The 25,120-nt window shown below is 39.2% G+C and overlaps 1 protein-coding gene across 1 annotated transcript in view; it reads right to left on the reverse strand.

Annotated features, from left to right (window-relative positions):
- Positions 1 to 25,120, reverse strand: part of LOC150090874 (uncharacterized) — a 628,907-nt gene that overhangs the window by 183,068 nt on the left and 420,719 nt on the right. The gene's annotated exons all lie outside the window — the stretch shown is intronic.

Below are 25,120 nucleotides of genomic sequence, written 5' to 3' on the forward strand. Positions count from 1 at the left end.
CTTACACCTGGGACCTATAACCAGTTTAGAACACAAGTGAATGAGAGTTGAAGTAGAATGCAAAGATCTGCATCCTGCTTGTTGGAGGATACGCTTTGTTCAAAGTTCAACCTTTTATTGCCAATTCCAGGAATTTTGTTTAAAGAGCTACTGGGATCATGCTTAGTCTAAGCTTTAGTTTTGGTTCACAGGGTGTAGGTTCCGTTTCTGACAGAAATAGACAGAAAAAGGTTTCTGGGATGAAAACCTGAACCCATTAGCAATTGCCAAAAAGTTGATAATGTCAATGGAATGCAGTTGCCTTTCAGTGACCTTCATGTTGCATGACTGTGAAAAGATGCTAAAATCATCAATAAATAGGGTGCTGTTTATGGTTGTAGAAAGTTGTTCAATAATAGAAATAACTCTGATAGCAAAAACTACCTCTTCATAGCAAAATGGTCAAGGACAACAGATTCTATATATGAAATTGGAATGACAGGTTTGAGAGGAAATTCTTAACAAAAACAGCAATGTATTCCCCGAAGACCAAAGTTGTAAATGTATTTCAAAATTCCAAATCTTCAAGCCATGTCATAAAAGTGTATGATATGGCTTGGAGATTTCAAAGAAAACTGACACCTGGTGCTCAAATGTCAGAAAAGCATCACAAATGGACATATCCAGCTGAACTAAATGGTCATGTGTTTACTTGTTCCTTTGGAAGCCACATTATGTCCCGGAAAGGAAGTTGTTATTCTAAATATCACATAAGGCGAGCATCGGCGTTCTTTCTAGGATCTTGCATAAGCAGCTGGTCAGCGCAATGCATGACAACAACACTGCATGATTTTCAATGTTTGTAAACTAATAACTGTTTTTAAGCAGTTTTTCTACGCTGATTGATTCCAGAAATGTTATTCATTTTTTTTCTAGGCACACTGTTTTTTTTCACATATCACTTAAGATGATGTCACGAGTTGTATTATTGAATGTATTAAGTTAGGAGAAATGCTGGGAATTTATAAACTAAACCTTCACGTGTTGGCAACAGTGCTCTCAGTCATTTGTTTTTTGATATTGGGAGCTCCACATGGCAGTGTTTATCAGTGTGAGCTCATTTTATTTTTGAGATTATTATGTCAAACCTGTGTTAAAAAGCGAGTAAAATGTCTTCATGTAAGTGTTTGAACAATCCAAACTTATTTTGTTACATCTGTGGAAGTTATGTGGTCCTCAAGCAAAGACAAGATATTACAGAATTTGTAAAAAAACTGTGTATTGTGCTTATTTTGGAGTGAAACTTGAAACTCTATGACTGAGATAAACAATGGGCTCCACACAAAGTTTGCCAAACCTGTGCTGAAACATTGAGATTGTTGAAAAATGGTAAAATGAAGGCTAAGCCATTTGCAATTACCATGATTTGGCAGGAGCACACAAACCATTGTGATGACTTACTTTTGCTTAGTTAATAGAGAGATACAATGCAAAGAGTAAGAAGGCACTGTGTATCCTAATATCCTATTTGCCATTAGCATAGTCATGAAGATAACCTGCTGATTCCATGCTGTCCACTTATATTGGAGAATGTAGCAACAGAGACTGCTGAAAGTGAAACTTTTGAAGATGAAACTGAAATCTACATGCCTGGAAGAATCGAGTCTAGCCCTCAGATGTTTTCACAGCATGAACTCAATGATCGGTAAGATATAAATTTACCAAAGGAATCTGCAGAACACCTTGGTTCTAGTTGTCGTTGCTGTTGGTATTTGGCTTAATGACACAAGGGGCTACTGAGTCCAAATTGTGTCTGCTCATAGTCTATTTACTCAGAATATACTGCTGTAGATGATAAAATAAGTATTCCTGTATAGGCCAATACATTTTAAATAGATTATAAATTGTTCTATGTTTGCATCATTTCCCAGGATATGAGTTAAATCATGTGAGACATTCAGCCTACAGACTGATTGAAAAATGTTTGACCGTATGGTTGAATATAAGGGACAATCAAACAGAAAATGCCTAACTGTAAGTTGACTGTCACAGGATGAACACTGGGGTGGGTCTTCTCTCAGCAGCAGAAACAGATGGGTATAGTGAGTGTGTCCAATTCTAAGTCTTGCTAGTACCACTTCCTCTTTTCTGTTTCATCAAAAGCCTGAGAGCCACAGGTTCGGTTCTTGCTTTATCTGGTAAAGTTTATTGGACGAAGGTAAAGAAAGCCTGCACAAGAAGCATGCAAAAGTTCGATGAAATTTACTGGTAAAAGTACTTTGTTGCTCGCTCCGTAAACAGACGGTGGGTGTTATCGGTCAGAAGTAGAAACTGAATCTCATGGGAGATTGAAACCCTCCCGAAGTGGAGGGGGTAATCATCTGACTTTTTTCTTTAGAATCACTGGTGAACTAGTGGATAACTTGTTTATTAAGGAAAAAAAAAAAGCAAAGGAAGCCCACATGAGAAGCACAGTAAACTTCGAAAAAGTTTACCAGTGAAACTACGTTACGAACATTTTTTACAATGCCAGAACTTCCAATATGACTCTGTTCATGATTCAATTAGTGATTCTAAAGAAAAAAGGTCAGGTTACCCCCTCCACTTCGGGAGGGTTTCAATCTCCCGTGGGATTCAACTTCTACCCCAGACCGATAACACCCACCGTTTGTTTCCCCGAGCAAGTAACAATACAAATGCTGTTACAGCAAAGTACGTTTACCGGTAAATTTCATCAAACTTTTGTATGCTTCTCATGCAGGCTTTCTTTAACTTAGCTGTTTATTGTTGGTGTTACTTTTCCATATCTGTGACCAGTTGTCGTAACCTTCTTTGCAAATAACAGGCTTATAATCAGTGTAAGGAACCTGAGGATGTAGAGAGATAGAATGCAAATAACAGGCTTATTGACTGATTGGACATGCTGCAGGAAAATAGCTGAGAATTAATGTATTTCACAATTTAGGATGAGAAATTCTTCCTTATGGCAGAAACAACACTGAGGGAGTCGGTATAAATTATGGCAGGTGAGACAGAAAGTTCAATAATTTTACTAAGTGCTAATTTGAAGGCATATAATTCAGCTGTGAAGATGCTGCAGGTTAATGGTAGTGAGGCTGTAACTGTAAGAGAAGGGAAAAATTGCAGCAGCAGTACCAACCGTACTGGCTGTTTTGGATCCGTCAGTATATGTTTTACAGGCGTGGGAGTTCAGAGTAGTGTGAGCTAACTGCAACTACCTGATATTGAACAGAACAGAGGTACAGTATTCTTCCCCCCACTCCAGAAAATGTGTATCATGAGAGGCAGAAACATATGTCCAAGGTGAAACAGGAGCAGTTGTGTCCTGAAATATATATCAATTAAATTGATATTCCAACTCTGAGAAAGCTCTTTAATCCTGAGTGAAGCAGGTCTATTTTCATTTGGTTTGCTCTCATAGAACAAATCCCATCGAGAATTATAAAGATACTCCCAATTGGAGTGTGACTGAAAGACTGGATCTTAGCAGCGTAGTGGAGCAATAATGATTTCCTATGAATAGGTACTGGAGCATCATCCACTTCGATATAAACACTTTGGATTGGAGAAGTCCTGAAAGTGCCTGATGCAGTCCTGAGAGCACTGTGCTGGATAACATTTGTAAAGTAGTAAAGTAAAGATGCTGTAAAGTAGTGCTCCTGGCAGAGTCATATACTGGACAACAATAATCTAGCCATGAACAGATTAAAGTTCTATAGAGATGCAGTAGAGTATACCAATCACTGCTCCATGACATAGCAGAGACTGACTGCAGTATATATTCAGATGCTTTAGACATGTATTTCTTAAATAAGAGATGTGAGCTTGGAAGTTCAGCTTGCTGTCTAATATCAGTCCAAGAAATTTAACAGTACTAACAAGTGGGATTGGAATATTGTTTATTTGTAGTTCAGGATCAGGATGGAGAGCTCGTTTCTTGCAAAAGTGAGAGACAGTGCATTTTTTTTCTGATAGTCAGTAGCCATTCCGTTAAGTCCAGGATTCTATTTTGGTAATGACAAGTTGGAGCTGCCATTCAATGTCAATGAGGTGTGTGTCAGTGTCTTTTATAATGGCCGAGACCATCTGAGTATATGTGTAAGTTTCAACAGTTTTTAGGATAGTTCGTGTCACGCTGCTAACTCAGATTGAAAACAGCTTTGGAGCTAGGTATTGATCCCTGCAGGACTCCTCCTTCCTGAATGTGAAATGCAGAGAGTACATTTTTATATCGGACCTGAAAAGAACGCAATTGAAAATTTTGAATTATTTTCGGCATTTGGTCCCTAAGCCATAGATGGTAAAGGTCCATAATAATCCCATGATTCCATGTAGTGTCAAATGCCTTTCCAAGTTCTAGGTTCACCATGACTAGATGTTTTTTCATGATAAAGGCACTGCGGATATCAGATCTGGCTTTGAAAAGCACGCCTAGCATTGATCTATTCTTCCAAAGGGCATACTGATGATCTGGAAGGAGATTCTGTGACTCCAGGATGTAAGTGAGCATAGTAAACAATCCTTTCGAAAATTTTACCCATGCAGATTGTAAGAGATATTGGCCTGTAATTTTCAACACAGGAATGATCCTTTCCTAGTTTTGGTAAGGCAATAATGAAAGAATGATGCCAGGAAGAAAATAGGCATTTTCGGAGAATATCCAATTATAAAAAATTAACATGGTGCTCAAATTCTCTTCAAGTAAATGCTCCAGCATAATGTAGTGAACTCCACCTGGGCCTGCGGCACTATTTGAAGATCTGTTTAACGATTCTTGAAGTTCTATTAATATAAAAGGTTGGTTGTACGGGAATGAGTGGTGCGTGAAAAAGTTGATTTTATATCTTTCTGCACCAGCTTTGATGTTCTGAAAGATGGACACATAGGAGGCAGAAGCAGAGATTGCAGCAAATAATTCTTCAAGTGCATTAGCAACTTCTTTATCTGTAGATAGGTCTTTCCCTTTCCAATGAAGTATTGGAGAGGGCAGTCAAATGAATTTTCCATTTAGCACCTGTATTCTTTTCCAGATGACGAGTGTATCCATGTCTTTGGTGATGGTTGAGGCAAAAGCAATCCATGAATCCCGTTTCGTTTTCGGCCTAAACTTGTCTAGCTTTTGCTTTGAGTCTTTTATAAGCAACTGGGTTACTAGTGGTGGGAAAAGCCTCCTGTTTTTATTGAGAAATTTTTTAATCATCCATTGGGAGAAGCATATTTGCAGCTTTCTCAGTTTCTTCAATAACCAGATACTAAAAATTGAAAAAAAACAAACATAACTATTTTAGAGGTTAAAATTATTGTTGAAGAATCAATTGAGATGTTAGATAATAGAATATCTGATCAATTTCTGCCATTTGAGGCTATAAAAATTATTCAGTGTGATATAGAAAACCAAAAAGTTCACAAGTTTAAAAACGAAATCATAGATTTTTATTCGACAGCTAAAAATTATTTAGAAAATTGGTCGAAACCCCTAGAACAATTCCAGTTCTTAAACTGGATGCTAATGAAAAACATTCAGAAATGGGAGGATATAGCAAATTCTCTGGAATCATTTTAAAAAATTGAAATTAAATTTGACGAAAATTTATTATATGATCAGTTTGGAGTTTTAAATCGAAAATAATAAGGAATGGAATACATTGAGTTGTGTTGAAAAATGGACAACATTACTTAAAAAAATTGAATACCTTGAACAAAAGAGCGAATTTATTAGATTATGTTCATATTTATTTGCAATTCCAGGTCACAATGCCAGCTGCAAGTGAATATTTTCAAATATTGGAAATACAATGGACTGGTGAGCATAATAGGTTAGAGATAAGTACAGTTAATGCAATTTTTACCCATGTTTTTAATTTGAGGGACTTAAACTGCACAGATTTTAAGAATAAAATAAAAAAGAACAAATCTTGGTTAAATGCCGTGAAGAGTTCTGCTAAATATATTAATAAAAAATATTTTTCATATTTACTGCATAAATTTTGTTGTTCAAATTTAAGAACTGTATTCTGTTTTTGTTAATTCTACATTTTGAAAATAAAAATGGGGGGAAAAAAGTTTTTTATTAAAAACAAAATTTCCACAATTTTTTTACATTATCGCACATTTTTTTTTTTTTTTTTTTTATCGGGGGGAGGGGGGAAGATTACCCCCCATAACAGCACCATAAGATAAGTGTCCCAGTTTTGTGTTCTTCCAAAATGGACACCCTAAATGCTGGAGGCACTTGGTGGGAACCACTGTAAACAATAACCCTTGGGGAGTTGTCTACAGAATAGTGACCAACAAGCTGCCAAGAGGAGATGTCTTAGAAACAACTGTCAAACCAGATGGAACCCTAACCCTTGGGCAGACTCTGTAAATAACATCCTAGACAATATTATTCAAACTGAAACTGGGGATCTTTCCCCCACCCAGCTGGACATTATAAAAGAAAACACTGAATATAACGATGCCAATATTGAACCTCTGTTCACTATACAAGACTTAGAAATAGCACCATCTGAAATCAAAATCAATAAATGCCCAGGTTTTGATTTCTTAGAGGTTGAGATTGTTAAAAAATTAGCAGATAAACAGCGACAAATTAATAGCCCTATATAATAACTGTATGACAGAAGGTATATTCCCAAAATGGAAAAAGGCAGTGTTAAGATTAATTCTCAAAAACCCTGAAAAACTCCCTACTGATCCCAAATCATATAGACCAATAGCCCTACTCCCTGTACTAGGGAAAATATATGAAAGACTAATATATAGCAGATTAGCCCAATATTACACAGAAGCAGGTTCAAATTCCAACAATTAGTATGATTTTAAGAAGGCAACTCTACGAAGGATGCCATGCACCACCTACTGACAACAGTTAAAAACACAGAGGAGAAATATATGCTGGCAATCTCCATTGACTTTGCTGGGGCATTTGACTCACTCTGGTGGCCTAGTATCCTTAGGAGACTCTGCCAGGTAAATGCCCCATAAAACCTCTATAAGATATATTACCTTACAGACAGAAGTGTCTCAGTATGCACAAGGTTCCAGGAATTGACACGCCCTGTGAATAAAGGCTGCCCACATCCTTGGCCCTTTCTTCTGGAACATTGTTTTGGCCTTGGATCTAGGCCCTGTGGAAAGCCTGGCCTTTGCAGATGACATGATTTTCCTTATAAAAATGGTAACAGAACTAAAATATCTAGGAGTGGTCTTTGATTCAAAATTAACCTTTTACCCCCATTTAATCTACTTGGCGAGAAAAGTGAGAAATTATGCAGGTATGATTGCCAGGATCAGTCGAGCAGAGTGGGGACTCTAAAGAAAGACCCTGGCAATCATATACCGTGCAATGTTCCTATCTGTTATCACCTATGGAGCTGGTGTGTGGTTGACTCGCTCGGCCATAGTAAGAAATATGAATAAATTAGAATCGATACAAAGGACAATACTACTATTACCAGAGTATGTCGCACAGTAAGCACACACCTGCGCTACAGTTGCTGGCCGGAGCTCTCCCACTTTACCTGGAAATAGCCAAAAGAGGCTTATATTATAGATTTAAAAAGGGCATACACACAGAATTTCTGCGGATAGCCCTTGATACAACCAACACCTTCAATGATGGAAAAAAAAAAAAAAAAAAAGTATAGCCACAAAGCTCCATGAGCTTTGGCAAACAAAGTGGGAGCAGGAAACCAGAGGTCTAGTTACCAAACGGTTTCTGCCACAGGTGTCAATGGTTAGCCCAAAGCCACCTAAGTGGTATGCCCCTGAACCTTTTACAACATTTATATTGACAGGTCACAGCTCCCTAAAGGCAAAACTAACCTCCTTAGGGCTGACTGATGACCCAAACTGCACCTGTGGCAAGAGTGAAGACTGGGCACACATTCTATATGAATGTATAATATATGACATCCTCAGAACAGAGCTAATAGCACAGATTGGCCCCCTTCCCAGGGGAGAAGAACACCTGTTCATCATAGAAGAGGAAAATTATAAAGCCTTTACATCTTTCACACAGAAAGTATTCGAAATGCGCAGAACAATCCAAAGAATAGCAATCCAGCCCCCCAGCAATTAAACAATAATCAATAGTTAAAATTGCCCAAGTTTCTCACCACGCCCAGGCAATGACTTAAAAACTGTCAGGATAGCAGTATTCTGTGCCCTGACAGAAACCTGACATGACAAAACTCCCCAGGACTACCCTGCCATGTGTAGAAACCTGGGGCCCCACACCAAATAAGTAACCATGTAAGGGAGAGAGAGAGATGTACATGCAGCCAGGGAAGCAGATTAGCTGAAAAATATCAGTAAGCTGGTAGCAAGGGAATGCAATGTAGAATGAAAGAAGAATGAGAATGAAAGACAGAATGAATAGGTTTGGCCCTGAGTTTGATTTGATTTGATTTTTTATGGCGCATTGGCAGCTAAGGCCATAATGCGCCATTTGGCCCTGAGTGAACTAGGAATTATGGTAAAGGGAATAAATGGCAGTTTTGGTGAAAGAAAGCATGAGGGAAAGAGAGAGTGAATGGGAATGAATGGAAGAGCAAATGTAATTGGCCAAAAGAATACAAAGTTAAAAATAACTTACACTACTTTATATATACTAACCACATAAACACTATCACTACATTCTCCCCTGGCCTGAAAAAAAAAAAAAAAAAAAACTTGCGGCTAGGCCTGCACCACAACTGAAGAATAACATAAGTTGAGGTGCCCAGAGAGTGCAGTGCAGAAAGCAAGAGTCAAATAAATGAAATGAGAGCTTGAAGAATGAATGAAAGTGTAAGTGAGTGAGAAAAAGAACACAAACCATAAATGCAACAGTTAAGTACACACTAACCCTAGTTTTAATTAGTATTTAAATTTACATCACACATGATTGCAATCCCTCTGGTGTGAGAGAAAAAGATGAATGAATGTGAGTGAAAAAAAAAATATATATACAGGGTGTCACAAAAATATTGGTACAAACGTTTAGGGGAGGTAGGTAACATCTAAAGGAATGTGAATCGCATAGGAACCCATAACTGGAAACGTCACAGGAAAGTAGTAGCAGAGGCAGAAGAAGCAGAAATGACACAAGACAGTAATTAGTGGCAAACATTTATTTGACATAATATTAACAATGGAGTACGAGATGGATGCATTTCATGATGTCACAACAGGTGCTCGAAGGTTCCACCACGAGACGCGATGCATGCATGACACCGACGCAGCATGGATTGGCGGACACAGCCGAACACACCTGGAGTTTCTTTGATAGTAGCAGCAGCGCAGACAAGTCTCGCCACAAGATCCATTTCCGTCTCCACAGGCGATTCATACATGATAGATTTGAGGGCTCCCCCCACAGAAAGAAATCAAGGCTCGATAAATCAGGTGAGCATGGGGGCCAGGCAACGGGTCCACTATGGCCAATCCATCGACGCCCAAAAGGTCACGAACACACTTTCCATAATGGGCAGGCGCCCCGTCATGTTGAAACCAAATGTTGTGTCTCACATTTGCTGGGGCGCCTCCGTAGCCAGGTGGGAAGGAGCAGCAGTGCGTAGCACACGCTTCTTGATTAGACCGGGGTTCGAGCCCGTCACCACCAAATACGGAGGATGCGGAAAGGTCAAGGAATGACCACCGCATATCCCGGAGCAATATAGCCTTAGTTGCTAATGCTCCTAAAAACCAAAATAACAAATAACAACATTTGCTGGAACCGTGGCAGAACTTGTTGAAGAAAGATCCGATATTTAGCAGAGTTCATGGGGGATGGTAACAGGAATGGGCCGACTAAGCAGTCACCAACCATACCTGCCCACACATTCATTGTGAAGCGATGTTGTGCCGCATGGGGGCGCACACCCTGTGGGCCCTCTGCTAATCTATACACTAGGTGCATGTCTGCCAGCTCACAGTTCGTATATCTATGCATGCTCTTTGTGCGGTGACTACTGCTTGAATGAGTAAACCAGAAATTTTCCTTCTCCCGAACTGATGAACAGCACCGTGTACCGACTTATGGTGACTTTTCCGGTTATGCGTTCCTATGCGATTCACATTCCTTTAGATGTTACCTACCTCCCCTGAACGTTTGTACCAATATTTTTGAGACACCCTGTACATGTCTCTTATCTTATCTTCCTTCATGGATTAGGCGATCCGCCTGTTCCGATCTGGAAGATGACTGCCCATCTTTTCTCGGTCTTCCTCTGTCTCTTTTTCCTTTTGCTCTATATGTGTAAGCTAATTTAGGAAATCTATTATCTTCCATTCTACATGTTCTTTCCATCTTTGTCTATTTTCTATAATTTTTTCATTAATTGAGTAAATCTTTAATTCCTTTCTAATATTTATATTTGGTATTTTATCTAATTTTGTACATACTTTAACATACCTTAAAAATTTCATTTCTGCAGAACATTAATAGAATACAAGAAATTTCATTTCTTGTATTCTATTAATGTCTCTTTGTTTCGATATCCATGTTTCAGAACCATAAAGAAGTGTTGGTATTGCCATTACTTTGTAAAATTTCAATTGTGTTGCTCCTAGCCAGAGTTCTTTTTATTGTTCCACACAGTGCTTTTTTTGTGACGGTACGCAATGGTATGGCGTACTGGCACCTTTATTAACAGTGACATTTGGATGCAGTGCATTTTGAAATTTGTAATATACCGTAAATTTTTTTTCACATGTTTATCTACTATTCAAAAAAGCTTAAAATTATTTAACTAAATTTACATTTTTCACTGTCTATTGTTAAGATATTTTCTATATAAAACTGTATAACCATTTTTATAATTCTAGATTACTCAGTCGGACCTCTGTTTAATTATTTTGAATTCCCTTAGAAGTTACATTTAAAACAGTTTCCGTTGAGCAAGAAAATTTTCATATAGCGAACGGATTAGGAGAGGATGAACTCGGTATGCCCTGTTTGCATTTCTGGCCTTCAGGCAATTTAGGCAATTAGTGCTGCTGCGCGAATTAAGAGAGCTGAAGAGATTACCATTCTACAACTTAGTGGTACCTGGTAAAAACCATTGACCACCCATCCCACATACAGAGAAGTCGCGCTGGTCTGCAGTGAGCAGATCAAGGGGTATTCCCAATGGACTCTGGTATTCCCAATGCACCTTCTACTGCAGTGGTGTCCAAAATTCAAAGTTAGATTTCTTTAGTGTGTTTCGTTTTCCATATCCTGTTGCTTGTAAAAGTAAAATTGAAAATATTCGAAAATTTTATTAAATAGAATACACAATTACATTTACTGAACAAAACATTAAATGAGATTTTTTTTTGATAATTAACAAAATTTAAAACGTCATTAAGAAAGAGACACACAAAGAGGAAAAAAAAGAAGTCGGCATAGGGTGTTGGATGAAAACTTAATAAAAATTTGGAATATTCTACAAAAACTTTATTATAAAATTATTTTTACTTATGTTATTTATTTTTACTGATTATTTTTAGGGGCCATAGTCTAACGAACGACCCTTAAAATGTCACTCGGTTGTCTGCCTGTCCATCCGTCTGTCACAGTATTGTATCTCTGGAACCACTCAAACTATTGACTAGAAATTTTGCATGGGTTTGCACATCAAGTGGGCCAACATAACGGCATATTGATAACTGTTGACAAAAATTTGTCTGAGAAATGGAGGGGGATTAAAATGTGGGGGGATAAAAATGTTGTCGACAACCTATAGCTACAATGTTGGATAGAGCTCAACGAGTATGTTTAAAATATAATTTTAAAATATTTTTAAAAATGGCGGCGCCAGACAGGAAAATGTGAATAATTTTCGTGTCCCCCCTCTTATTTCCATTGCTAATGGAGCTAAAAATTTAAAAATCATAATAGCTATGCATTATTCAATGCTTATCAAGAGAAAACTATTCCGATTGAAATCTATCATTTATTTTTGTGTTAAAATTAAAAAAATAATTTTTATTGCACTTCGATAGCGCGCTTCTTTGTATTAAGTAACTCTTTTGGTGACAAAAAGGTTGCTAAATAATTAGTTAATAATTCTATAAAGGTCATTATAAATTTTGCAACCAGAAGTATTTTTAACAATTTTCAAAGCTGGAATTGTCCCGGCAAGGAAGTCTCAGAGAGCGAGTGTTGAGGCGGTGGCAGGTGAGGGCCGTGCAAGACTCCGTGCACGGCCCTCACCTGCCAGTCGCTTCTCCCCCGACTTTAATTGCTTCTCCAGGAAGAAGTCAGAGTCGCTTCTCCCAACCTTGGCATTCACAACAACTGGAAAGACTCAAATAGACAAAAGTTTTTGTTATTTCCTAAGTTTTAGGACAAGCCGGGGCACTAGAAACTTTTTTTAGTTACCATAAAGCTCTCTATTTGAGATACTACACTAACGACCATTCGTGTCATCCTGAGTGCCCGGCACTCAGTAGTCGACCGATTTATTTACTTATTTTATTCACATTTTACTTATTTTTCTATATATACTTGAATTTATACTTAATAAACTGTGTTAATATACTAAATTTGTTGCTCTTATTCCAAAAACATTACTATGAAAGTAACAATATCAGAAAAAAAAAATTTTTTAGAGTACTTTTCATACCCTTTTAATTTTCAATTTTTCCTGATAGCAAAGAATGAGTACCGGCACCTATTTTTTTACAAAAAAAAAGCACTGGTTCCATATATATTTTGAAATTTCGCCAATTTTTGATTCATATCTTCTTCGACATCATATGTTATATCACATCCTAGATATTTAAAATGTTTTACTTGTTCTAATATTTTATTGTCTATAACTATTTTTGTTCTCACCATATTTTTTCCCTTAAAAGCCATTGTTCTAGTTTTCATTGTTGATATTTTAACTTTATATTCTTCTGTTATTTGGTTTAATTTAAATACTGCTCTTTGTATATTATCTTCACTACCTTGATTAATTACTTGATCTGCAAATAACAGTGTATTAATCCTATTCTTTGTATTTAAATATCATATCCTCGATATATATGTTAAACAACGTTAGTGACAAGCTACATCCCTATCTAACTCCTTGATTTATTATACTTTCTTCTTTATTAACAGAAGAAATTATTACCTGTATCTATTACTATTTTTGTTCCTTTATATAAACTCTGTATTATTTTTGTAAGATGCTTTGGGTATCCTTTATTACTCGATATGTCCCATAGTTTTCATCTGTTTACTTGATCATACGCTTTTTCATAATCTATAAATGCTAAATGCATTTCTAAACTAAACTCTTTTTGTTTTTCTATTATTTGTTTTAATATAAATATATTATCTGTACATACATATATATATAATAATAATAATAAAAATTACATTTCATACTACAAATTATATATACAGGTTGGCCTCGATTAACGCGATTAATTCGTCCAGCGAGCGCATCGCACAAAATGGAAACACATTAATCGAATATAATAATCAATAGGAAAAATTATAATTGGTCCTTGACCTTCTGGAATGTCCAAAGAGAATTTTAAAAATAACTTTTTAACAGTATACAATGTAAAAGGTAATGAAAATAATCATGGAATTAAATGTTTATTGCATAAAACAACGGTTCCCAAACCGTGCACCGTGGAATATTTTAAATTTTCAAGGGAAACAGAGCGATACTTGACATCTGTCGGACGCTGCGCGAACTATGAGCTTGAGGTAGTTCACAATTTCAACATTTCTTATTAAGTTGTTTGGACCTAACTACTTAATAAACGGAACTGTTAGGCATTTCTTTTGGTCTAAGTGCGCAGTGAAAAAATTATTGAGACACTAAGGGTGCCATGAACAGAGAAAGTTTGGGAACCTCTGACATAAAACAAACAATGAAGAAATGACTGTTGCAGAAATATTTGAACAGTGTTGACTTTCTCTTTTCATCAATCAATTTCCAATAGCCGACAACAATCTTCTCGGGGCCCTGGCGAAATAAATATCGCAGAGAACCTCAAACCTTTTGTTTGAGGTTCTCTGCGATATGAAAGATTCCATCTAGTTCTTTTACCGTTATCTCCTTCGCGGTAACATTTTCATCTGGCTCATTTAAAAATTTGAACTTTTAAATGCAAGTCTGCATTGACTTTATTAGTGGGAGACAAAGAAGTAACACGTCTTCTTCCAATGGTTGATGGAACACACTGAGGCGGGCAGCGGGCAAACATTTGTTTATTGCCCGTCCAACGTGCGGTAAGCTTAATGTGCGATTCAAATCTTTTTCAATTATCACATACAAGAAAAAAAAAAAAAAAAAAAAAAGATCGAGTTAACTGGAAATTTGCATCGTGTAAAGTGGTATAATTTTTTTCAAATAGTGGTAATTGAAAAAAGTGTTAATCGAACTCGCATATGCGAGGCCTGGCTGAGTGTGTGTGTGTGTGTGTACACAGTATATAATTTTATTCTTTATATAGCGGTACTAAGTAAACATCAATTATAGATCACCACAAAATTAAAAAGATACTGTACGCCTTTTTATAATGAAATAAACATGAAAATTAAAAAATAATAAGTTTAAGTAACTAAAACCCAAATTACGTGGCACCCCTGGAATGTTGTTGTGGCACCCTTGTTGAAAACCACTGTCCTAGACCTTCGGCAGAGAAGGTGGATGGAGACTACAAAAGGCGAAGTTACAAAAAGATTTCTACCAGACCTCCGGAAAATATACCCAAAGCAGCCAACCTGATACTTCCCAGGGTACCATATGACAACACTATTAACCGGACACGGACCCTACAAGAAGCTGTTTGGCTTCGGACTCATTAAGGACCCCAACTGCATATGTGGGAAGAGTGAAAGCTGGAGCCACTTAAGTCTATGATTGGCAACACTATGAAGACCTAAGAGGGTTACTAATAACAAGATTGAGATACCTTCCAAAAGGACTGGAGCACCACTTTCTGGACACTGAGGAGGAATACAGGGTGCTCTCCCAGTATGCACAAGACTTATTCACCAGGAGAAAAACACTAATAGCTATCTACAGCAACACACAGAGATTGATAAAAGTCGCCACCAAATGTGACAGAAAACTGAAACCCACAGTGACTAGTACTTGGACAAGAAGAGTGCTGATCACACGGAAAAGAAGAGCAAGGACGGGCTTGCCCCGTGTGTGACAAAACAGAGAACAGACTAAATGCAGCACAGCTGCAAACAGCCTGATGACGATCTGAAGAGGGCATCCTAGCCCCCTTCACCTCTTATTCCCACTTCCTTTGGAGGGGAGGGGGCATTCTCTGTTTCCTCCCCTCCTCGCCACCCCCTAACTTCTATTCTGGTGGGGCATGGGCATGCCCCACTGAAAACTAGATCTAACTACTCTATTGGCCCTATATTTCTTCCTTTCTCCCCTGGTCTTCGGTCTTCCCCCCTCTACTTTTATTATAGCGAAAGGCCCCACACATCAAAAACTTAACATGATAAAATTACCTTACGCCCAAAACTCGGCCTAGCAAACCTAAGCGATAATCCCCTACAATTGCACAGATTTTTTTTTAGGTTCTAGCCATCAAAATTTCAGGAAATTAAGGCAGGACCTGCAAGAGTGAATCTAAGGCTACTGGGTTCTTGGTCTGCCTCCACAAGGCAGAAGTGAGCCTCAATAGGGGTCCAATGGCTAAATGACCAGATGAACAATGGTTCAAGACACTATACATGAACAATTCTCACACACTTTTAAATCTCTGGCATTTCCCAGTGAACTGGTTCGCCCACAATGAAAGAAATGCGGAGATGGGGAAACCCCTGGTGCCATATGACAACACACACACACTTATTCAACCATCGCTCCTTACAGCTCGGACGGGTCATTTATTGCTCCGTGATTTATGTTTTTAAATATCTGCTTTAAGTGTATTTTGTCGTCAGGAAAGTGTCTCCGATTGAAGAGTAACATAATCATCAATAACGTGAGCTGAGAAGTTACAGCCATCCAGCTAGCGGAGGAGCTTTACTGCAGAAATCTGCAGCGCAAAATACCACGTAAGGAACTGTATGAAGTAATAACGCCAAAATACCATTTAAAAGTGAGGGAAGGCACAACCAGAAGTTGGATTGTGGAACTCGCCCCGGAGGTATGGCAAGCACTAAAGGATCAGACAAGGATCTTCATTAAATGGGGAACTATCGCTTCCATGATCATGCCAAAATATTTCAGATGCTGCAGGTTTGGCCATACCATTCACACCTGTGCACAAAAAACCCCAACATGCGGCCATTGTTTTTGGAAAAAGGACACAAATTCAATGCCTGTTCACACTAAGACAGGGAAACCATGTGTGTAAACTGCAAAATCCACAGTGTCCAACTTACCTGAAAGCCAAGAGCACACACCAAAACAGGATTGATTATGGGAACTAAAACCAAAAAATACAACACAGCTATGATAAAGATATTCCAAGCTAACGCACAGTGAGCCAAATCAGTGGCTGACCAGATTTGGGTTAAAGCAGAAGTGGAAAATGTGGATATAATAATACCACAAGATCCATACACATACACAAAATGAATAATTAGGTACACACTCCGATATAAAATGATACACACAAAAGAGGACACACCGTGGGATAAAATGATACACACAAAAGAGGACAACACACCATGGGATAAAATGATACACACAAAAGCAGACACATAATGTGCTTAACTATGGTGATGTTAAATACATAGTTATATCTGTATAGATGTTATTAAGTTTATAATGCGATGTACAGTTTTACCTGTTTGAGGAAGCTAAAAATTTTGATCACATGTGTTGTATCTGCTAGGAGGTCAGAGATGCTGAAAGATGTGTTCATCGTGGAAAATGAGGTAAACATAGCTTGTCACTCAGTATTGTATTTGGGGCAATCAATAAGTTGATGTTGGACGGTGAGCTGAGTGTTGCACTTTGTGCACTGTGGTGGATCAGTGCCTGCAAGAAGATAAAGATGTGTCAGGTGTGTATGGCCTATTTGCAGGCGAGCTAATACTACCTCTTCGTGTCTGTACTCATGTATATTTGACTTCCAAGGTTTGAGATCTTTCTTTATATGGAGTATCTTTATTTGTCACCAACCTGATTTTGCCAGATATGTTGCCATTGCTCCAGACATCGCTTTTTTATAATTAACTTGAAATCAGAGAGTGGTATGCTAAAGGGGTGATCTACAGGATCTGTAGCAGTTTTGGCAGCTAGGTCAGCACGTTAGTTTCCAGCAATTCCAACAATGACCAGGGATACAACAGAAGAGAAACTGTTGTTTGTTCTTATTTAACTTGGTCATGTGTATGAGTAAGGAGTTATAGTGATTTTTATTCTGCTGTATAGCTTGGATAGAACTAACTGAGTCTGTAAATAACACTGTGCAAAATATTTGTAGAGAAGGTGAAATTTAATGCTATCTACATAGCGTTAAATTTCATAGAGTTCTGCAGTGTAGCTACTGCATTCAATGGGGAGTTTCTTGGCTATGGTAAGGTTGGGGAAAAACTGCTGCTGCACCAACACGGGTGTCAGTTTTAGATCCGTGTGTGTCGATTGGCATGTACTCTGTGTGCTGGGCTCTCAATGCGGCATGAATTTGCAGTATGTTCTGTTGGTGTAGGGTGTGTTTCTCCAACGATGTGAGTGATAGGTCGCACAGCGGTATGTGATACATCCAAGGTGGGACTGTACGAGAAGTAGTGGATTTTATCATGCTAAGGTCGATTTGCCAATTACTGAGCAGGGAACGCAAGCTTATCCCTGTTGAGGAGTTTTTAGATGGGTAGGCTATGTAAAGGTTCTCCCAATTTTGGCAAAAAAAGTCTATTCCGATTAGGGTTGTCCAGTTGCCGTTTGACTTTTGCTGTGCAATGTAACTGGAGTATTTGTCTGCATAGATGTAAAGAGGTTTCAGTTGCTTCAGCATATAAACTCTGGATTGGCGATGTATGAAATGCCCCTAGTGCGATGCAAAGAGAACTATGGTGTACGGTATCAAGCCAACGTAAGGCACTTGGTCTAGCAGAGCTGCAGACCACAGAGCCGTAGTCTAGGTGTAACTGTATTAATGCATGACACAAATGCAGTAGCATGTAATGGTCAGTGCCCCATGCTGTGCCAGATAGTACTCTTCAGATGTTTAGCTTCTTAAGGCAAGTAATCTGGAGCTCTTTTATATGTTCAAGGAAGGTAAGTTTTTGGTCAAGAACCACACCAAGAAAGCACTACTAACCACAGGGATGATCTGGGTCTGGATGTGAAATTCGCTTCCTACAGAAGTGTATTTCGAAAGTCTTTTGTAGCAGGAGGCTGAAACCATTGTTTTGGGACCATTTCACAACTTTGTTGATGGTACACTGCAACTGTCTTTCTACCATTTGCATATTAGGCAAATGGCAGGAGATACTGAAGTTATCGGCATACAGGGTAGTGGACACTGTTTGTGGTAGATCCTGTGTTATGGAATTCATTATTATGTTAAATTGGGTGACACTTAGTACTGAACCTTGTGGAACCCCTTCTTTCTGGATAAAATTGGATGATAATTGGTCATTGACTCTAACTTGAAAAGAGCAATGATTGAGGAAGTTTCTGATAAACTCTGGCAGGTGTCCGCATAGTCCTAGGTTGTATAAGTTTCGCATTATGCCGTACCTCCACGCTGTGTCAAAAGCTTTTTCTATGTCAAAGACAACCATGACAAGATGTTCTTTTCGTACAAAGGCATCACGGATGTTTATTTCTGCCCTGATCAGTATGTCAAGAGTGGATCTGCCTTCATGGAAAGTGCATTGTACTGGGTTAAGTAGGTTGTTTTGGACTAGAAACCAGGTTAGGTGGCATTGATCATTTTTTCCAGGACCTTGCTCATACAGTTGGTGAGTGCAATAGGTCGATAATGTTATAAATCTGTAGGATCTTTTCCTGGTTTTGAAAAAGCCTAAATGTAAGTGTGATGCCATTTGTCCAGGAAGGCATTCTCTCTTTGAAAATTCTGTTGTAAAGAAGTAACAATGTTTTTTTTTTTTTTTTTTTTTTGGTTTTTTTTTTAGGAGCATTAGCAACTAAGGCCATATTGCTCCGAGAATATGCGGTGGTCATTCCTTGACCTTTCCGCATCCTCCGTATTTGGTGGTGACGGGCTCGAACCCCGGTCTAATCAAGAAGCGTGTGCTACGCACTGCTGCTCCTTCCCACCTGGCTACGGAGGCGCCTAAGTAACAATGTCTTAAGGGCTGGTTCAGTAAGTTGTCCTATCATGATGTAGCATATTCCCATCTGGTCCTGCTGTACTGAGTTTAGTGGTGGCTAAAGCATAATGCAATTCTGACATTATGAAGGGGATATTGTATGCAGCACTAGATGCTGATTCAAAGTTGATGGGATGTTTCTTGGCCTGTGCCTTGTGTACTTGAAAAGGAGGCAAGTAAGATGTCGTGGCTGAGATTTTCATGAACGATTTGCCCAATGTATTCGAAATCTCCACAGGTGTTGTAACACCACAACCGTTTACAGTGAGTATGGGAAGGTTGATGCGTGGATTTTTTATTTTATTTTTTTAAGTACATCCATTGCCTTTTGGCCCATATCGCTTGCGCTTTTGTAGTTCTTGTAATTGTGGAGGCAAAACGTCTCCACGCTTCTCTTTTGCTAGTCTGCCTAATATGTTTTGCTTTTGTCTAAGCCTGTTTAAAGTAGATGAGATTTGCAATTGTTGGAAACTTCCTGAATATGTTCCACGCTCTGTTCTTTTTTTTTTTTTAGCCGCGCTGCATTCATTATTCCACCACAATTTTGAGTGTACTGATATTTTGTTGGATTGCTTTGGAATCGTTTTTCTGCTGCCTGTAATATTTGGTTAGATATATATTCTGTAGCCAAGTTTATGGATGTTTGCTGGACCTTCTTTTCTTCTAGTATTGCTAATTGCTTTGAAAAAGTTCCATTTGACAGTTCTGTTAGAAAACTGAGGGATGTTTTTATCAATCCGGCATATCACTGGGTAATGGTCACTACCCAGTGGATTTCTATGAATAGTCCATCTAAATAGAGGATATATGGATGCTGAGCACAGAGAGACATCAATAGCTGAAATAGATCCTGTAGGTAAATTCATATAAGTGTGTGTGCCATTATTGAGAGTAATCAGATTGTGCTGGTCAAGTAATTTTTCTGTAATTTTTCCACGTTTTGATTTCCCCATAACGGATGATGACTATTGAGTTACCCTAAGATGAAGTAGGGTTGAGGAAGCTGTACCACTAGTTCTTCTAGGTCAGCATACCTTATATTTTGATTAGGGGACAAGTATAGCAAGATGACAATCAAGTCAAAATTAACGTTGACTCCTACTGCAACTGCCTCAAGGTTTGTTTTTAATGGGAGTGATTTGGAGGGTATTTGAGTGTTGATTATCAACGCTACACTTCCATGTGCCAGATTACTAAGGTTGTTTACAACACGATCTTGCCGATGAATTATGTAGTTCCGAAGAGAAACAGTTATATGTGGCGTTAGATTGGTTTCCTGTAAGCAGAGGGAGATAGGATCATATTGTGTGAGGCAATCTTGTATGTCATTTAAATTGCTGCAATATCCTCTACAATTCCACTGCAGAAATATAAGCATTATCTCAGCTTAGTAGAATCCTCGATTTATTTTCGAGGGGCTAAAGGTTTGTTTCGCTCAGGTTTCCCTTTCCCTTTCTTTGGAAAGGATGGTTTTCTCATGTCCATATCCTCGTTAGTGAATAGTTCTAATACCTGTTCATCTTGTTGTGAGCTATCTTCTAAGTCAATCCTATTTGTTTGGTTGGCATCAATAGTGTAGTACTGTGGTGTTTTGCTGTGGGGTGGCATCTGGTTGTACAGTAATTGGCGTATTTATAGCTTTACTTTTTTTGCTTGCTGTTTGGTCGATGGAATGGTGGCCAATACTGACTTTGCCCAATCAGATAGTGATTCATTTGGTGGTATGTTACCACCGTTTGGGTTACAACTGATATATGTTTTTTGGTTACTTGAGCATAGGTTGGTTTATTAGCATTCAGGGCTGGAAAGGACTTTTTTGGCCTCTTGGTAGGTGACATTGTAATCAATTTTGTACCGCTGTATATTTTTTCCCCATTTCCAGAAGGGACACTCCTTGGAAAACGGCAGATACGCTTTTTTGCAGTTAGGACAACTTGGTGTTGTCGCTGCGCAATCAGTATTCGTGTGCTCAGTGGATCTGCATGCAGCACAGGCAGCTGCACCTCTGCAGACTGTCTGGGAGTGCCCAAACATCTGGCACTTGTAGCAGCGTAAGGGGTTTTGAATGTACGCTCTAGAATGGCAATTAAGATAACCTGCTTTGATTGCTGTTGGTGGTTTAGGATTATCGAAAGTGAGTATTATGTTCCAAGTAGGAACAAGTATGCTGTCCTTCTTTGTCATTATTCTTCTGACACTGATGACTCCTTGGTCTTGTAGTTCCTGTTTTAGTTCATCTGACACGTTCATGAGGTCCCATTCGGTGATGACACTTCTTGACGTGTTCAGAGAAACATGTGGTGAAGCTGTAACATAAATTACACCAAATGTTTTTAGTTTCAGTAGTTGCTCAGATTGTCGAGCAGTGGCGACTTCAACCAGTAAGTCCCCCAATCTTAATCAACTAACTGTCTTGGGTGTACCTATTATACTTTCTAGGCGTTTTTGAACTAGAAACGGCAATAGTTTGCCTATAGGTTGTTCTTGAGTTGAGTGTATAATAAGAAAAGTTGGAGTTCTTATTCTGGTAGGTCAGTCTTTTGACGTTGCTGCTACAAAATCAGTCTCTGGCTGTTTTCGCCCTGTAGGGATCTCATCTATGCACCCAGTGGATTTCTGTGTTTTAGGAACTGTTTGCTCCATTTCACCCTGGAAGGGAGAGCTTTTCCCTTCCAGGTTACCGGCCCCACCACGTGGAGGCAGGAGCAGTGCCCAAGCGGTAGTGTATTAATAAAACAAAAAAGAGAAGAAAGAAAGAAAGGTTTATTTTCCTTCTGATCTAATAAAGTGTTTTCTTTACTGAATTAATTATCGAAATTAATATTAATTTCGATAATTAGTAGTAACGTAATGCTGAAAACAAGGGAAACGATTTTATTTTACCAAGAAAGAGCACAAATTTACTGACAAAGACACTTGATCACAAAATCGCTTGGCACCTGGGACTATATAATAGGCGCAGATGTAAACTATCGCTCCCCAATGTGGTACCTGACAGACGATCAACTGGGCAAGCACTTGAGGATTACCCTCTCAAGATTCAAAGTCACAGTACTGAACCGACCACAGAAACTGCTGACCTTCTGCAACATCCTCTGGGAGGCGATGATAGATATTTCTCTAGCCACTAGGAACCTGGCTGGCTATGTGACCAACTGGAGGGTTGAAGAAGCTTGGACCACCTCAGATCACCAAGTCATATCTTATTGAATAGCAAGAGTGCTGACACAAGCAATATCAACAAAACAGATATGCAGTCACTAAAGCTGACTGTCCCCTGTATAAGGACCTGCTGACTAAGGTACTCAGAAACAACCCACAGATCTTAAATCATCAGAGCAACCCGAATGACCCACAGAAGGGAACCATGGATGTAATAACAAGTATTAACGACCAATCAATCAGAAGGGAAAACCATCAATTCAGTGTGGTTCCTTGGTGGACCCAGGAAATAGCCACATTCAGACAAACAAATAAAAAAAGGAAAGAATTCCAGAGGGCCCTGCAGATCATGGCCTGCCAATGAGGTTGAAGCCCTCAGGCAATGATATAGAGAAACCAGAAATTGTTACATGGACGCCATCAAGAAGAGCAAGAAGCGGTCGTGGAAATTCCTCGTTTCTACCACATCGAACACTGATCCCTGGGGTGTAGTATATATAAAGTAACTACCGGCAAGTTCCCCAGAGGAAAGATAACCACCACCACTAGGACTCTGCAAGGGACCCTTACCACCAACTGGGAGCAGTCGATGAGTAATATACTGGACACAACCTATTGGGAACCAGTAATTCCAATCGAACAAGAGCAACAACAATATGCAAGAATAATGCCAGCTACTCCAATCCTGCAACAGAACCTCTGTTCACCCAGGAAGAGCTCAGTGAAGCCACCACCCGGCTCCGGAACAGAAAATGCCCAGGGACAGACATGATGGAACCAGAAACGCTAAAGAAAACAGCAGAATGTGCACCACAGCTACTATTCATCCTCTACAGCCAATGCCTACAGACAGGAAAATTCCCAGATGCACGGAAAACAGCCAACTTAAAACTCATCAGTAACAATCCAACAAAAAATCCTGAATACTCGGAATCATACAGACCCATCACGCTGCTCCCAGTGGCTAGTAAGCTATTTGAAGGATTGTTGCACAGAAAGTTGCTTAAGCACTATGAAGCTGCTGGCCTAGCGGCTGCGAATCAGTATGGCTTTAAGCCTGGAACCTCAACAGTTGATGCATTGTATAAGAAATACCTGCTAGTCATCTCAATTGACTTGGCCAGGGCGTTCGACTCACTTTGGTGGCCAAGCGTCCTGGCCAGGCAGACGGAGGCCGCAGTCTCAACCAATTTATACAAAGTTATGGAAAGTTACTTATCACATAGAAAATTTGAAATTAAAGTCCAGTATCAAAAAAATTCAGGTTCATACACAGGGGCTCTCTGCAGCAGTTAAGCTTGGGCCACTCTTGTAGTGGCCCTCGATGAGTTCCTGGAAATGGACTTGGGACCCTTCGTGGCCCAGGCTTTTGCGAATGACTTTATAATGACCATAGAGGCTGACTTGGAGACCCAGGCAAATAGGGCACACCAGGAACTTCAATAATGGGCTAGAAGAAACCAGCTAAATATATCACCTACAAAGACAGCATCGATCTTACTTAAAGGCACCCTCAACCTGCGGTGACTGCCACAAATCAAAATCAAAATAGACTGTGTTACCATCAAGCTACTGAACCAGCTCAAATACTTAGGCAACCTTTGACAACCTCTCATTCCAAGATCATCTAAAATATGTAAGAAAAAAAAGTCAGGTTACTCCGCATTGGTGGCTAGAGTCACAAGAAAAGATTGGGGTCTCGAAAATAGAGCCCTAACCTTTACTATAAGATGACATTTTTACTGGCAAAAACGTATGCATCTGCAATATGGTTCCCGAAAATGATGTTGGCAGTAAATAAAAGAACCCTGGACATGATACAGTGGACAATTTTGTTAACAACAATGCGTTTGTTATTGTTATTTGGTTTTTTTAGGAGCATTAGCAACTAAAACCATATTGCTCCGGGGATATGCGGTGGTCATTCCTGACCTTTCCACATCCTCCGTATTTGGTGGTCACGGGCTTGAACCCCGGTCTAATCAAGAAGCGTGCACTACGCACTGCTGCTCCTGCCCACCTGGCTACGGAGCCGCCAACACCAATGTGTGCCTGTAGCACAGTTAGCACTCCTGCGCTGCAGGTAATCGCTGGGGCACTCTCCCTGGATCTGGAGGTCATCAGAACTGGGCTACTACACCTGCTATCTAAAGGCATGGCCACTACACATCTCGAACATACAACTGATCCAGCAAGTAACCATAAAACTGAGAAAGCATGACTGCAGACCTCTTGCAATCATGGCAGAGGAGACTGACTGAAATCACAAAAGGGGAAATCGCCTGCAAATACCTACCTGACCTGAAGAAAATCTATCCCAAACAGCCAACCTGGTTCTTCCTGGGACTGCACATGACAACTTTATCAACTGGTCACAGACCATACAATGAAAAACTATTTAGTATTTGCCTAACGGAGGACCTCAACTGCACATGCGGGGAGGTCGAAAGTTGGAATTACCCAGTATAAGATTGTCCACATTATGAGGACCTCAGAGGTATCCTCATCACGAGGATCAGATACCTTCCAAATGGAATAAAATGCCACTTCTTGGACACTGAAGGAGTACAGAGCGCACTCCCAGTTTGTGCAGGACCTCTTCGCCAGAAGAAAGACTATTAGTGCCATTTACCGGAACTGACTTTGAATCACAAAATGGAGAAATCCAGGAATACACGAATGGGGCTCGCCCCATGAATATTAAGCTATGCTGTGAATCCC

Source organism: Mastigoproctus giganteus, chromosome 1 (genome assembly GCF_048544385.1).
Source record: "Mastigoproctus giganteus isolate SK-2022 chromosome 1, ASM4854438v1, whole genome shotgun sequence".
In the NCBI taxonomy this organism is placed as follows: domain Eukaryota; kingdom Metazoa; phylum Arthropoda; class Arachnida; order Uropygi; family Thelyphonidae; genus Mastigoproctus; species Mastigoproctus giganteus.